The 15,132-nt window shown below is 35.0% G+C and overlaps 1 protein-coding gene and 1 long non-coding RNA gene across 2 annotated transcripts in view; one reads left to right on the top strand and one right to left on the bottom strand.

Annotated features, from left to right (window-relative positions):
- LOC150059682 (uncharacterized) overlaps positions 1-15,132 on the top strand; it is a 722,023-nt gene that overhangs the window by 9,966 nt on the left and 696,925 nt on the right. The window lies entirely within an intron of this gene.
- Positions 1-15,132, bottom strand: part of Themis (thymocyte selection associated) — a 158,298-nt gene that overhangs the window by 62,467 nt on the left and 80,699 nt on the right. The gene's annotated exons all lie outside the window — the stretch shown is intronic.

Here is a 15,132-nt window from a genome sequence, read left to right as displayed (position 1 = left end):
GTTAACAGTTTTCATTTTTAAAATTTTGTTTTGCTTTCCATATATCTTTTAACCAAAGGATAAATTGTTTGTTAATCAATCAAGTACAATTAGCATGCATTTAGAACAAAGTTTCAGAGCTGCTTAGATCTATACAGAAACCCTATAAATTCAGTATTCAATGAAATGCTTTCAGAGAAAGCAAGTTTTCAGGTGTCTCTTCTCCTACATTAGACAATGACTTCCTAAATATCTAGAACATGATGTTTTCTGTACAGAACATCACAGGTCTAAGAAAGGAGATAATATGAGTCTGTAGATGCTAGTGTTATCAAATAAAACATCTAAAGAAAAAACTAGAATGCTAAAAATTCCAGGAAAACTGTTGGAGATCCCTTGTTTACATGGCCCAAAGTACTTCTCAGTGAAATTCTCTTGAAGGAAATGAAAAATATCCAGGAACTTAAATCTGCTCAGAGGAAAAGAAAGTAGACAAAAGGAATCGATGTGCTGGCCAAATGCTTACTTTACCTCCTCAGCATACAAAACTACAAACCAACCAGGAAACTCGTGTAAAACACCTGATGCTCCAACAGCACATCAGTAATGACATTCTATAGGAAAATAAAAATCTGTTTCTTGACTTATCATTCATGGAGTAAACACAATACCTTTTTTTCCTAGAAGTAATCATTTCATGTCAAATAATATTTTCATATTAAAATATCTCTTAGGAGAAGCCGTATTAATTCTCTTTTGGTAGTATATATATAGATAAGCATATGTATATCTCTACATATACACACATGCATGCATGTATTTATATACACATGTACACATATATGTATATATACATATATACACACAGGCATATATTATTTCTTTGGGTTTTGCCTTCAAAAGCACCCTCTTATGAAAATGCTATTGTTCTGGCATTGGCAAACACAAACATAGCTTCTCTGCTAAGAATAAAAGTGCAAACCATTAAAAAAGAAAGCCCTCATAAATCACTTTTCCAGTGTGCATCATGGGACCATAAGTGCCTGGGCTCTTATGGGGAGGAATCCAGAGAACCAAGCCAGCCCTGAGACTGACTGTGAACCTTTGCCCTTTGGGCAAGATTCCTGCTGTAAAAAGATGAGCACAAAGCACCTCTCAGTACTATATGGGTTAACAAGAAAAAATCAGAGAACATTCAAACCCACTATGTTTCACTATTATAGTTGCCTGGAAAGACACAATTTTTTTCTGTAAATTGCAATATATTTACTAATATAATCTGATGTTAGAAAAAAATTCTTGGAAATGTTATTTCGGACTGTTTCTCTCTCCAAATATTCTGCATTTTGAAACTGTTCCCTGAAAAGCCTATGGCACCAATCAAATTGGAATTACTGCTTACCTCTACAGGACTGCTCTCTCGAAGACTGATTACCTTTTAACCGTGACTCGAGATTTAGTTTTCATAATAGGAAATAACAGTTTCACAGAGTGGTCTGGCAGAGCTTTATAGAACAGCTTCACTCTGGCTGACATGGGCTTTTATTAACCATATTTCCTGTAGCTGCACAGACAATGAGAAATCCACTTCTCTGAGCAGAACCAATTATAACTGAACAGGTACACTTTTTTCCCCTCAGCCTGGTCATGATGTCAAACGTTTGATTAGAAAGGTCTCATGCTTTTAGCTAAATGAGGCTAAATTTCTTTCCATTTTGTGAGAACAAGCTATTTCTGCCTTTCATTGCACAGCCTCTTAGTATCTTAATTCTGGTGTCTCAATGGCAAATAGAGTCATAAATGTAACACCCTTGAGATGGGAAAAACAATACTGTTATATTTATTTGAAAACAAATTGAGTTAGTTTCATAAAGGAATTGTTTACATCTGTGTCTGGAATTGATGCACTGTGGAATAAAGGCAAACTAAATGTGAGGAATGGATAAACAAAGGAAACATGAGGATGGGAAGAATAGGCACAGAGAGAGCTCTAAAGGTGAATCAAAGTAAAATAAAGGGAAATTTTAAGGATGAATGGACAAAAAGAGGAAGGTATTGCTATGTGCATATCTAAGGGAATGGCACAATTCTAATTAATCAAGTTTCTGAGATGCAGGAATGAAATAGGGAGGGATGATTCTTAACAGGAGATCTTTGGAAAAAGCCTTTCAGAGAAGGAAAGAGAAGATGAAAACAGTAGGCAAGCTAGGGTTACAGGTATCAGCTACTGGCACTTGGTCATGCCTTAATTTTCCCTTGTCTATTGTTTGCAGTTGAAAATATTAATAACCCTCAAAAAGACATTGAGAGGATCCAATGGGAATTAACTTTTTAGAATTTAGTAAGCCCAATAGTTATTAACAATAAACAGTAATTGCAAAAACTTATTGGAAAGACCAGAGACTAAGAATAGAAAGCACTTATGAATTGTACACTTTATATATGATACACTAGTAAATGTATAAATATGAGGCTAGATATAAAGAGAAATAAAGAAAAAATGATTAACAAGGAATGTCAAAGAAATCTTACCATATCTAAGATTTTTCTCTTAAAATTATCAATATGTCAGTGATGTGAATAGAAATTTGAATACACTATGACAAGAAACAAAAAGATGATTTACAACTAGGTCTCAATAATACAGACTAGAACTGGTAATGATCTAAAGTAAGAAAGTATGTATTAATGCACTATTCCAGAAACGCTAAAGAAGTTCCTAGATGTCTGCTTTAAGCTAGAGTAACATGTTAGTATTTCTAAACATGAGTACAGATAAGGAGTAAATGTAGAGATTAAAAAAAAATAATGTTGCAGTTCTAATGTTCAGTAGTGCCCAGTTTCTTCCTACTTCTATATTTAATAGAACATGACCACATTTTCACCCCAACATGGAGAAGGCCTGTAATACTTTTTTCTGACTAGAGAACAGATGAACAGAGAGAGATACTTCATATTTTTGTTTAAAATGTACTCTACCACCCCTTACAAAAACCAATTGAAAGTGGGAATTTCAGAAACATTTTTCTTAGAGTTTTATCTATTTAAGGTACTAGTTACATTTTTTAATGATTTCTACAATGCTTTTTTTTTTTTTTGGTAGTGGTAGGGGGCTTGAACTCTGTACTTGGGTGCTGTCTTTGAGCTCCTTTTTCTGAAGGCTAGTACCCTACCACTTGAGCCATAGCGCCACTTCTGGTGGTTAATTGGAGGTACAAGTCTCATGGACTTATGTGCCTGGACTGGCTTTGAACTATGATCCTCAGATCTCAGCCTTCTAAGTAGCTAGGATTATAGTGTGAGCCACTGGACTCCAATCTACAATGTTTTGTAAGAAAAATTATTGCCATGGCATCAACTGTAATTCTAAAATCAAAGTTTTTCTTTATGACATTAACTGCCTTAAAATAATGTTCATTTTTTTCTACCTGGAAAAATAACAATCAGACTTACAATTTTGGAGACTTAACATCAATATTGATGAGCTTTTTCTATCTGTAAAATCAGGATAAGAACAATGAAGTAGGGCTGACTTAACTAGATTTATGTGTGGATTAAATGAGTTTAGATGTGAAGGAATTAGAGTTCTAACCATTGTCAGCACTAAGATAATAAAACTGATAGGTTCGTATCATTGAGGCTCTTTATGTATTTCTTTTGTCCCCTGTATTTTAAAATTTCTCAGAGAAGAATTCTATCTTCTGTTTCACTCATGGGTTGTACTCACTCTTCAAATTCCTTTCTCTCCTATAGACAGCATTTCACCTACCATCTATAGCAAAGTTTCTTTCTGAAATCATAGATCCATAGTTAATGTCACACCACATATTGTAGCTAAGGTATTTTCACAGGCATTTCCAACTGAGGACCCACTAAACCTTGAGAGTATTCATGAAAAGAACCTTTGTAGTTCTGTCCTAGTTCTGTTCTATTTCTGCTCCTTATTTTAATGAGTTTCTTACTGATTATTTATTTTTGGCGGTTGTGAGGCTTGAATTCAAGGCCTAGATGTTGTACATGAGCTCTTCAGCTCAAGGCTACTGCCCTACCCCTTGAGCAACAGTGCTACTTCTAGTTTTCTAGTGGTTAATTGGAGATAAAAGTCTCATGGACTTTAGAACCAGGCTGGCTTTGAGCCACGATCATCAGAGCTCAGCCTCCTGAGTAGCTAGGATTACAGGTGTGAGCCACTAGGCCTAGCTGCTTACTGAATTTTAATGAATTTCAGTATCCCATTTTGATGGGTATGTCAGAAACCAGGATACCACCCTTACATGTAGCTTTCTTTTTCCTTACCTTATATCAACCACACATCCTATAAATTTCATATCATAGCTTTGATCAAAATATTGCACTAGATTCTCTTGTAATTTTTTTTTACTATCTGAGTAAATTTAAAAATGAAGGCCCTTCCAGGAGGCATCACTACGACACTGTTGGTGGGAGTATAAACTCGTTCAACCACTGTGGCACACAGTATGGCGATTCCTCAAAAGACTCAACATAGAGCTCCCCTATGACCCAGCAATCCCACTCCTTGGCATCTACCCAATCATCCAGAAAGAAGGACACAATAAAGACACTAGCACAACAATGTTCGTTGAAGTGCTATTTACTATAGCAAAGATGTGGAACCACCCTAGATGCCCCTCAGTAGATGATTGGATGAAGATAAGGTGGAACTTACACACAATGGAATTCTATGCTGCCATCAGAAAGAATGACATCCCCCCATTTGTAAAGAAATGGAAAGACTTGGAAAAAATCATATTGAGTGAAGTAATCCAGACCCAAAGGAACATAGACTCAATCGTTTCCCTCATTTGTTATAATTAGTACACATCTAGACCTCTCCTAGCAGAGGACTGCAATAGCTCAAAACCTAGGTACATAGGTCATATAGGATGAGACTAAATGAAAAGATCTCTAGGATATGGAAAGGAGGTTTATCTTGAGTGATTGTTGTTCTTAATGTACTATGTTATTTCTCTTCTCCTTTGTTGCCAATTGGTTAATTTCATATTGTTATTGTATCTGACTTTGTTATCTGATACAATGTATATACATTTGTTTATTTGAAATAGGAAAGGGAAGGGGAAAACAAGATGACTGGGATGGTGTAGGGGAGGGATATGGGAACAAAAACATAAGAAAGGGTATCAATATGTGAGAAGTAATGCATCTACTATCTGAAAAATATAACTTTAACCCCTCTAAACATTACCCTATTAATAAAAAATAAATTGACAAAAAATGTCATATCATAAATTTTCGTGAATATGTCTTCCATCTGTTAAGGCAGCATTCTCTTTTATGTATTATTATGTTAGCTTTCTAAACAAGGCAGAGAGACTTCCCTGTCTTAATGTGAGTTATCTTTCTACAATTACAGTTTTAATTGCTTTATTTGGGTATGAATAATGTTACCATTATAACTGTACAAATACTAATTTAAAAAGTTATGGATTATCACAATCCAGTTTTAGTACCTTTTCATCATCCCAAAATACATCCCACTAATACATTTTCTATCTCTATAGTCTTGCTTTTTCCAGATATCTTATGTCTAAATTATTTGTGTCTAAATATTATAGTTATTCCCCTATTGGGAATGTTAAAATGAACTCTATTTTTTGTGCCTATGAGGAGATTTAAGTTCCTTAAAATTTAGAGATGTTTAGAAAAGTCAAGTCTTTTTAATATGAAATAAAACTGCTTTTGTTTTCCTTCAGTCATTATTGTAGTAGAATAAAATATATTACTTATTTTTTTTTTGCCAGTCCTGGGCTTGAGCTCAGGGCCTGAGCACTGTCCTTGGGTTTTCTCAAGGCTAGAGCTCTACCACTTGAGCCTCAGCACCACTTCCAGCTTTTTTTATATGTATTTGGTACCGAGGAATCGAACCCGGGTCTTCATGCATGCTAGGCAAGCACTTTAACCACTAGGCCAAACTCCCGGCCCCTATATTACTTATTTTATCTACAAAGATGAGAAGAAAATGGAAATAAGTTGGTGTCAGGTGCTAAAGTTTTAGAAATGAGTTAATGCATCCTATATTTCATTGTTAAAGAAGGGGCAAGGATAAAGGACAAAATAACTATCCTCAGAAAACTAAAGGAAGAAAAGAATTATGAAAAAAAAGAAAGAGACGGGGCAATAGATGGGGATTCTTCAAAGTCATCATAGAAATCCTTGGCTAAAGAGAGATGGGTCCAAAAATCATATAAATTTGATGGTTGATAAAAGCATTAGGAAAAGCAAAATGAATCCTAACTTCTTGATCTTTTGGAAGAGTGTAATGTGGCAGGAACCTGCAATTTAGTGGTAAGGAAGCCTCCTGTTCTATCTATAATGGAAAACCCTGAGCTAAGAAACTAAATAGTTCCATAGATTTATCATCTGACCATCTATGTTCTACTTTTTTATATAATTTTTATTGTGATTAATAGAAGGATTAAATTATATTCACCAGATAGAAGGTATATTACTTCACATACATTGATACCCTTTCTGATGTCATGGTCCCCATTTCCCTCCCCATCCCCCAACACTCATGTTGTTTTCCCCCCTTCCCTATCCAATTTCAAATAACCCATCAAGCATATATACAATATATCAGATAACAAGGTGAAATACTGTAACAATATGAGATAACCAAGGGACAGCAAAAGAGATGAGAGATAACATGGTACATTAAGGACATATGTTCTACTTTTGTATCGTTGCTCTGCAGTCCAGTCAATGCAAGTCCTTCCCAAGTCATGAAAGAGTTATGCCTACATACACTATCACACACATGTGATCTTTCTTCTGGTCATTATTCGGCATTTGACTGCCTATACCAAAAAATTTTAGCATTAGCATTGCATATCACAGCAAAAGGCACACAATTAAAGTTGTATACATAAGGAATTAAAATTACAGTAAAGTATTTTGACATGCTGAAATAATTACTGATAAATAATTTACAATAACTTCATTGAGGGGCATCTAGGCTGATTCCATGTCTTGTAATTCAATTCATAAATAGATTCCCATTTGGCAATTATACTCACTTATACAACTAATCATAGTAATTACCTTCCGATTTTATAAATTCTCTCTCTCTCTCTCTTTCTCTGTTCTCATCAAATATAAAGTTAACTATGCAATTGGTTCATGGTAAGTATTTTACATTTTAATAATTTTAAATTATTTTACAACATGGCTAAAAGCAACTTGCTCTGTTAGAAGTATGTCATATTAAAGTAAGTAAACAAAATCCAATTTTTCAGGGACATTAAGAGGATAATGTTGAAGTTAGGTTCTTGACTTCTTGACAACTAAGTATGAAAAATATTTAAGGTTGACTGAGAGATATTTATTAAATATTGCACTTAGCTTTATAAATAGTATGAATTTATATGAATATTTTTTTATTTTAGGGTACTTTTAGACACTCTGATCTTACTTAAGTTCAAAGTTAATTTCTAATTTCAACTCTTCTTTGTTTTGACTGTGTTTTTATGCCCTAAAGTTCCTACTTTTTCCAATTTAGGGAAATCATTCATTTTTGTTTATTCTTTCAGAGACAGGAAACTTTGTTAGAGAAGCAAATGAGAAAATATTTTCATTGATACAAATGTAACATGAATGAAAATAGCACCAAAAGGGGCCAGGAGTTTGGCCTAGTGGTTAAGTGCTTGCCTAGCATGCACAAAGACCTGGGTTCCATTCCTCTGTACCACATACATAGAAAAAAAAAAAAAAGCTGGAAGTGGTGCTGAGGCTCAAGTGTTAGAGCTATAGCCTTGAGAAAGTCCAAGGACAGTGCTCAGGCCTTGAGAAATAATGGAATTGTAACAAACCTTGTATGTGCAAACGTGTAGTATATATTTTATCAAGGATTTATTTTGAAACAAATATTGGACTAATATATACAGTAATAGAAATTGTACATAAATCCTGTTTAGAAACTGTAAAGCCAGCTGGAATTTCATACTCCCCTGTTTCCAACATTTATTTCGATTGTTTTTAATTAAGAAAGCAGAACTGGCCATAGAGAGAGCAAAGTATATGGCTTGCTTATCTAGTAACCCCACACTCATTTTAGTGACTACAGGCAGTTCAATTGTCCTTAACATTGTAGATACAATGCATGGAACAGCCCAAATTTCTATGATTGCTGGTCATTTCAAATAGGGATTTCCATGTGCTAGAAGTTTAAGGAAAGGAAATTCACTCTAATTTTCCTTAAAGCCAGAAATCTAATAAAAAGTAATTGACTCCAAATTTCAATAGATTGTCTTTCTAATTTCTAGGAGAAATGCACGTTTTTGTATAGCTAAGGAATAACAACCTCTAGCATTGAGGACACAATAATTACATGTTTGGTTGTATTTTAATTTTTGACATCACAGATAAAGGGTTGGAAATAATATTAACTAAAATTTTCATTGTTTCTCCCTGGATGAAAGCATTCTCAGTTGCTTGAAAGGTTAAGAGGGCCAGAATTTTTGGCTCACTGAAGATTTCCTAGTGGGAGTTCAGTTTAATCGTCTTAGAATGAAATAATGTTCTTTAGATAAAAAATTTCCAGAGAAAATTAACATTTTCTTCTTTGTTTGATGACTTGTTCATTGTTAGTTGAAGCTTTTCTAAAACCAGAAAATGTTTCTGAGCATCTTGCTAAATTTAGCTGGCTCTTCTAAAGCTTATTTAAAGCATTTTTCAGTGAGACAACTCTAAGTATTAACATTAGATATGTTATGCCTAGAGCAAAAACTTTGAAAGTTTGGATTCTTTTCCTACTTTGAGAAGCACAGAAAGTACTTATAAATATGCCATACATCCCACTTGGCATAGAGTTCTACCTGGGAGTTTTTCCACTCTACGTCAACTTGAGCCAGTTTTCAACCTAACACTTCCTTTATCCAGGCTTAGCTTTCTCACACCTTTTTCACATGTCTCTGGTATAGTTGGCCATTTATAGACCAGGCCATTTACCAAACCAAACTCATAGAATTCAAACACCATGATTTATTCATCTGTTTGTGTAGTGTTCTAAGAACAACTCATATATCTGCTAGAAAACCACACAACTGTATCTTACAGTCAAAATTTGACATTTTAAGAAAAGGAAGCTCTTATTTCTAAATTCAAACATTCAACTTTAAAGTTGAATATATTTCAACGTTCATTGCATTGAAAATTGCTATGATGTCTACTAGAGAGAAAACAGATTTGCCACTTCTAGAGTGAAGCAAGAGGACATACTAATAGTAGACTATTCTCAGTATTGAGAAGCTCAGAGGCATTTGTAAATAAAAAGATTCAATGAACTTAAATCATATCACATTAAGAAAACCAGAAGGAAATCATATGGCTTGTGACTGAAACCTATCAATAACAATAGGGTGGATGTTATACGCGTCCCTATTCTGAGAAGATCTAGATTTAGCCCAAGAGCTTGGGCTTTTTTTGAAAAAAAAAATACACATTTCAGCCACACTTCTGTCACTGCAGACCAGAAGTGCTGTTTTAGCAGCAGCAGCAGCAGCTGCTAAAGAGGGTTCTGTCTGCACTTTCCAGGAACTGTAGCTTTCCATCTGCCCTTTCCAGCCTTCGTGTGCATTCTGGTTTAGGTTTCTTCCTGCACATTGCACAGTACCTAGGCATTATGGTCTCCTTTGTTCTTTGCCTTAATGTGTCCTGTGGGAATTCTTGTCCAACAGAAATCTAGAAATTCTGGCAACAAAGTGGACACTTGGGCATTAGATAGCCAAACAGAGTTAGTGAAATGCAAGATTTCTGGTCCCAGCTTTAGTCTCTGAAGACATGGAATATCTCATCTTTCAACCAACGGATTGTTTTTCTATCTGGTGATAGGCCCTTTCATCAGAATGCACAAGTTACATTTCTCCCGTGTGGTACTCAGTAGCCATAGTCGTATATATTCACGACAAGCAAAGACCCCAGTGAGTATATGTTCCTCTGAACGATCTGAAACTGCTTCTCACAGAAACTAACCTTTCAGGAAGGAGAGTCTATACCACCACTACAGATATATGTCACTTAGCATTTTAGGCACAGTTTCATTTATTTAGCCATATTATAATACATTCATTTGATTAAAAGATCCAAGTGCACAGATCTTGAAGATATTATTTCCACATTATGACATTATGCCATTTTAAGGGAAATTTTAAGGGCCATTTGGTAAGTCTCTCATATATATATACATGAACATTAACTAACACATTTGACAAAACATAAAGTCCTTTCTTGTAAAACTACACAGAGCTTGAGGTAGCTTGTCATTCTTTTAAATATCCAACCCACACTGTTCCCTGTCCCACACCATACTTAAATTACTACTCAGTTTTCTAATACAGTTTTTACTTGTTTCTTCTTATCTATGTATTACTGAAGGTAAAGCATAACTAAGAATCATACCTTGGAAAATGATTATTTTTATCACATCTACTTTTAAAAATATAACATATCCTCATTTATTTTTAATTTCTGAACTTCTTAGATGAACTTACAGTGGTCAAAGCTGAAAATGGAATCTTTTTATAGATAAATTTGGCTAATACTAAGTACTTCCTACATTCTTCATCCTAAACTGCCTATACATCTGTCCTATTACTTAGCAATGCAAGAAATGATCTAGTAAAGTTAATGATCCATTAGGAAAGTGAAAGTAAACTCATACAATAAATCATGTAGAATTCTTTTCTATATGTGTAAAAAAAGCATTTGAATACACAAAATGAGCTTCAATGTTTAAACTCTGAATATCACAAATAGTTCTCCAAAGTTAGAGGAATATTCTGTGTCCTAACCAAAATTCTAGAGGTTATTTTCAGTCATGGCTTCTTTCATGTAAAGCATAATGTTCGCTACCCAATCACTTCCGAAGTGTTCATTTTAGAAGAGCTTTAATGTAGATATCAGAAGAAATCAAAAGGAAATGTATTTAAGGGTAACATTGTGATAATATGAAAGAGTTGGTTGGAAGACTTTAAAAAAATAGATTATACAGGGAGTGAGAGTTTGGCCTATGGTAGAGTGCTTGCCTAGCAGGCACAAAGACCCGGGCTCAATTCCTTGGTACCACATATACATAGAAAAGGCTGGAAAAGGTGCTGTGGCTCAAGTGGTAGAGCTCTAGTCTTGAAAAAGCCCAAGGACAGAGGTCAGGACCTGAGTTCAAGCCCCAGGACTGGCAAAAAAAAATAGATTATACAGAGATGGATATTTTGCTGATACTCCATAAATGACTGAGTAAGCAGGTCTGTATCTTTGTGATAAGAAACATCACTGAAAATGAGGTCATCCAGGTGAATACAGGTAGACAATATGATCTGATGACATTTTAGGTGGTTTCAGAAAAAATATAGTAGTTTATTTACTGTACAAGCAAGGAATAGATATATATTATTCTTTACTGCCTGAAAAATAATAATCAAAGCAAGATTCCCTAACAACATCACTGATCTACAGTCCACTATCTTCTTTTTTTACCTTTTTTATTAAAGAAATTATTAACATTGATTTTTACATCATATTTCAACTGACATGTTTAACAAACAAGTGTTCAAGAAGAGAATCTCTATATACAATCACTGGCGCTTAGTTTTTTAGAACATAATCAAAATTAGGCTAAGGGTGTGTATATCATAGATACATATTAATTTATGTAATAAAACATTATGTCTATAGAGTCATAGGTTTTTATGTCTATGTAGTTGTGTTTATTTTTCCAGTACCATGTCCATAGCATTGGGTATGCAATATTGAGTCCTCGCTCTTGTACTGTTTGGATCTAATAGCCACATATTAAGGATACCATGTGCCTTTTGTTCCTTAGGTCTTGACTTGTCTCACTCAACATGATTCGCTCTAGATTCATTCACTTCCCTGCAAATGCCATTATTTGATCTTATCTGTTGGCTATGTAGAATTCCATTATATATATATATATATACATATATATATATATATACATACCACATTTTCTGTATCCATTCATCTGCAGTAGGGCATCTTGATTGTTTCCATTGCCTGGATATTGTGAATAGTGCAGAGATAAACATAGCTGAGCAGGTATCCTTATCATATCTTGAGTTATGATGTTCAGGGCAGATGCCCAGAAGTGGTATGGCAGGATCATAGGGAAGGTCAATTTTCAGTTCTTTAAGAAACCTCCACACTGCTTTCCAGAGTGGCTGAACTAGTTTACAATCCCACCAGCAGTGCAGTAGGGTTCCTTTTTCTCCACAATCCTGCCAGCAACTGTCATTGTCTGAGTTCAGAATCTTGGCCATACTTGTTGGGGCACTATCTTATCTTTGATGTAAACTTTTACTGAAAGTTTGAGACTCAAACAATGGTGAGGATATTATAACCGGATAGCGAGATTGCCCTTTTTGCCATTAAGTACCTCCCACCATCTTAAAAACCATTTACAAACATGAATGCTTTTCTGTAGATTGGGACTCAGAATTCAATACCATGAAGAAATACAAAGGTGTGTTTTTTTTTTTTTTTGTGTGTGTGTGTGTGTGTGTGTGTGTGTGTGTGTGTGTGTGTGTGTTTTGCCAGTCCTGGGCTTGAGCTCAGTGCCTGAGCACTATCCTTGGACTTTCTCAAGACTAGAGCTCTACCACTTGAGCCTCAGCACACTTCCATCTTTTTTCTATGTTTGTTGTACTTAGGAATTGAAATTGAGTCTTTGTGCATGCTAGGCAAGCACTCTACCACTAGGCCAAACTCCCAACCCAAAATGCAAGTTTTAACCAATAAATAAACAATAATAAATAAAATTGATATAAAGTTCTGCATAAAAGACTTCATTCACCCTTACTGCCTAGAGATAATAATGCTTTTTTTATGTTTCCCTCCTAAGAAAGCATTTAAATTATTTTCATATGCCTAAGGAAAACATAATATATGAATGATATCTTATTGACTTAGGTTTTTTTATCCTTCCTGTTCTGTTTCATCTCCCAATCCATAAGCATGATTTTGTATCTTCTAATGTTTATACATTTACAGTTCTAATATCTCTATTATTTGATACAACCAGACTTCATTTCTTTCTTCATGTTTGAATGCATCTATTACTTCCAATTCATGTTTTGGAAATTTAATTGTCAGAGCACTAGTGCTGGAAAGAGGGGTTTGTCAGGAGATGTTTAAATTAAAAGGGCTTGTGGGATCAAAGTCAGTGGCTCATGCCTGTAATCCCAGCTATTTGGAAGGAAGAACATGGCAGGAGTGCTAGGCCAGTTAAGGAGAAAAGTTCACAAGTTTCCATCACAACTAAAATATGCTGGGTACAGTGGCGCACACCTGCTAAACAAGGAATGTGGGAAGTGTAAATTGTAACACTGTGGTCCAAGTCACTTGGGTATAAATGGTAAACTCTACTTGAAGAAGAATTGAAAACCAAAAATGCAAATGCAAGGCCTTGAATTCATACCTAAACTCTGTCAAAAATAAAGGGGGTGGTAAGGCACATGGATTATGGGAGTGAGTTTTCTCTCTCCTGCCCTTCTGTCATGTGGCAGCTTAATGTGCTTTTCTCATCTCTGGTATAATGTTGGAACATGGGACCATGTTGGAACCAAAGAACAAACTCCTTGGCAACTTAAACTTTGACTTTTTCATTCTCCGGAATACAAGACATCAGACTTCTGTTCTTTATAAATTATTCCATCTATGATTTTCTAGGATAATAAATTGAGTCTAGAATATTCATCAATCTTGTCCCTAATTTGGCTGGCCAGTAAGTTGATTGACAGTGGAGATGGGCATGTAAACCTATATGGCATACTTTTCTAGTAATGAAACAATGAAATATGAGCAATCATGTCACCTGTATGACCAAAACTTTCCTGGGAAAATAAGTCCAATATGTAAACAAAAGTAAAGGACATTTCAGGCTATTTCCAGTAGCTCCTGAGACTTAGATGTACTCTTTATTTCTCCATGAACAATAAATTCATTATAAGGGGGGAAAAGCCAACAAAATCAACAGTAGCTGAAATATGGATTTCACTTTCAAGGATTTTTATTTTACTAATTTCCCCTTTCAACTTCATGACCTATATTATTTATGTCATATTTCATCTTTTCATTGCTGTAACAAGTGACCATGAACTCAACAGTTTAAATATTATCAATTTATGGTCTCCTAGTTCTGTAAGTCAGGAGACTTAAACCAGTGTCACTGCCTCCAGCCGATGTTCTTTTTGTTATAGTTTCTCCCCCCCCCCTCTCTCTCATTGGTGGTAAGGTGGTTTGAACTCATGGTCTCATGCTTGCTAGGCAGGTGGTTTACTATCTGATTCATGCCTCCAGCATCTCGCTATGGCATCTTTCAGACACTTAAGAAAGAATGTTTGCCAGTTTTTTTTTCTTGTTTCTAAAGGCTGCCTGCTTAACTTGGTTCAGGACTCCCCTTCTCCATCTTTTTTTAAAAATAATTCTCTAATCCTGACCTCAACTGAATAAAAAGTTCTTTTAAATGCAGTGATAGAGGACTGGGAATGTGGCTTAGTAGAACAGTGCTTGCCTAAAATTCATGAACCCCTGGGTTCAATGAAGCCCTCAGTACCACATAAACAGAAAAAAAAATGGAAGTGGTGCTGTGGCTCAAGTGGTACAGTGTTAGCCTTGAGCAAATGTTGCTCAGGGACAGTGCCCAGCACGCATTTCAAGCCCCAGGACTGGCAAAATAAATAAACAAATACTGTGATTAATTTGTATCCACCTGCATAATCTAATATAAACTTTTCAACTCAAGGCCTTGAATTTTACATATACATGAAAAAATCTCCTTTGATATGCAATATAAAACCTTTATATGATCTGAAACTTTAGATGTACACTTCTTTGAGTAAATGACCAGAATTAAAAAAACTAGGAAAGAACTCCTTTCTTCACACCATCTGACTCAGCACTGAAATATGTCAAGGAGAAGAAGCCAAAGACAGACACTTCTCACAACTTGCTAATCAACACTTTGAACTGTTTCTTTAAAATCTGACATGATTCTTCCTAAATTGTTATACCCAAAAGAAAAGAATATTACTGCTAGCTTTTTTTTCTGACAATAAATTTGGCAGTCCCTATTAGATTTCTCCAGTAGACAATCTAAATGCA

Source organism: Megascapheus bottae, chromosome 8, assembly GCF_031878675.1.
Source record: "Megascapheus bottae isolate mThoBot1 chromosome 8, mThoBot2.hap1, whole genome shotgun sequence".
In the NCBI taxonomy this organism is placed as follows: Eukaryota; Metazoa; Chordata; class Mammalia; order Rodentia; family Geomyidae; genus Megascapheus; species Megascapheus bottae.
This window is presented reverse-complemented; position numbering and strand designations above follow the sequence as displayed.